This window comes from Chiloscyllium plagiosum, unplaced genomic scaffold, assembly GCF_004010195.1.
Source record: "Chiloscyllium plagiosum isolate BGI_BamShark_2017 unplaced genomic scaffold, ASM401019v2 scaf_17422, whole genome shotgun sequence".
Lineage (NCBI taxonomy): Eukaryota > Metazoa > Chordata > Chondrichthyes > Orectolobiformes > Hemiscylliidae > Chiloscyllium > Chiloscyllium plagiosum.
The window spans coordinates 1-2,158 of NW_025178111.1; the positions used below are offsets into that span (position 1 = coordinate 1).

At 45.3% G+C, this 2,158-nt stretch overlaps 1 non-coding gene across 1 annotated transcript; it reads left to right on the forward strand.

Moving 5' to 3' along the window:
- Positions 1-527: 527 nt before the first annotated feature.
- Positions 528-599, forward strand: trnah-gug. The gene has a single exon. It is a non-coding gene; the product is annotated as a tRNA-His (tRNA).
- Positions 600-2,158: the final 1,559 nt, after the last annotated feature.

Consider the following 2,158-nt stretch of genomic DNA (forward strand, 5'->3'; position numbering starts at 1 on the left):
GAGCACTCCCAACCTCGGAATTACGTACGCCTCGAAACCGTCATAGAAATACCCTGCATTCACCGGTTGTGTCACTGGAGTCCTCGAGTATCTCTGCGACCTCATTCCCATCCCGACTTCCAGTTGGATCTTCGCGACTGCGCCATTCAATTCCTCAGGTTCTGGGGCTGGGAATTGGGACTATGTGGCAGCAATGGTTACTGCCTTGTGTGTGTGTGTCGGGGGGAACCTGGTAAAGTAGCCGATGTTAAACTGCAATACTATTGAAGCATACATTTCAACAACACCTGCACTGACCCCGGAGTTTTTGATGTTTTCGAGGAATCTATTTATCTCAGCCTTCAGCATATAAATAATGGAATCGCCACAGCCACTGGGGGAACCGATATTAAACGGTCAGCCCATTCTGAGTTCCCACGTATCTGCCACTGTTCGCTCATCACTGATATTGTGCATTTGGTGCGCTGCCTAACATTTCCTATGATACTGTACTTATTGCATGCTGCTCGCGTGCGTGTCTGTGGGATGCCGTGATCGTATAGTGGTTAGTACTCTGCGTTGTGGCCGCAGCAACCTCGGTTCGAATCCGAGTCACGGCAGTAATCGCTCTAAGTGTCCCAGTTTCTGTGAAACACAAAAGAATCAGTTGCTTTAACATGCTAATTTCCTCCAAGGTGATGATCTTTTCCCTTCAAATTCTGCTTGCTTACATCTCTGTGTTTCATATGTCAGAATTCAAATCCACCCGTTCTCAGAAATTTCTGTCCCTCCTTCGATCATTAACTGAACGTTCCGTCCCACACCCCCATTTCATTAATTTAGTGATGCCGGTGTTGGACTATGGTGTACAAAGTTAAAAATCACACAACACTGCCTTGTATGTTAAGTATGTTAAGTATGGAAGTATGTTAAATGCCTTTGAACCATCTTGTCTGTAGGTGATGAAAACTACAAGGAATTATGCACCTGCACCCCGAGATTCCGTGTTCTCCAACACTACGCAAATCCCTACTCTTGTTGTTGTACCAAAATGCAATACCTTCCATTTATCCAGATTGAACTCCATGTTACATTTTTCAGTCCAACGAATCATTGGATGAAGATCTTTTTGAAACTTAGATAATCTTCCGCACTGTCTACAATTCTGGCGTCGCCTGCAAACCTACGAATCATGCCTGCAGTGAGTTCCATTGTTTTCTCATATAGATCAATGTTTCATATTTACTTGCAGTGGCCGTGATTTAGCAGTGTGCAGATCATACAACAGTTAGTCATGCAATTAACAATGAGGAAGAAAGCCGCAGACTGCAGGGAGATATTAAACAATTGGAAATAAAAATGGTGAAAGCAATTCATTCCAGGCAAGTTGGTGATAGTGAAGCAAGTTCAAACTTCAAACCAGCCGCCCACGCTCCAGTTGTGGCACTCAGCTCTCTCAGGAAGCTGCACTGTAGATTGCTATAAACGGGAAAATAATTTCCCTTCTGTCCCGCCTTTGGCCAGGAGCACTCCCAACCTCGGAATTACTTGCGCCTTTAAACCGTCATAGAAATGCCGTGCATTCACCGGTTGTGTCACTGGAGTCCTCGAGTATCTCTGCGACCTCATTCTCATCCTGACTTCCAGTTGGATCTTCGCGACTGCGCCACTCAATTCCTCAGATTCTGGGGTTGGGAATTGGGACTATGTGGCAGCAGTGGTTACTGTCTTGTGTGTGTGTGTCTGGGGGAAACTGGTGAAGTAGCCGATGTTAAACTGCATTACTATTGAAGCATACATTTCAACAACACCGGCACTGTCCCCGGAGGTTTTGATGTTTTGGAGAAATCTATTTATCTCAGCCTTCCCCATATTAATGATGGAATCACCACAGCCACTGGGGGAACCGATATTAAACGGTCAGCCCATTCTGAGTTCCCACGTATCTGCCACTGTTCGCCCATCACTGATATTGTTCATTTGTTGCGCTGCCTAACATTTCCTATGATACAGTACTTATTGCGCACTGTTAGAGTGCATTTCTCTGGGGTGCCATGATGGTATAGTGGTTAGTACTTTGCGTTGTGACCGCAGCAACCTCGGTTCGAATCCGAGTTACAACACTAATTGCTCTATCAGCCCCAGCTTTTGTGAAACACAAGTTGTTTTTACATGGTAA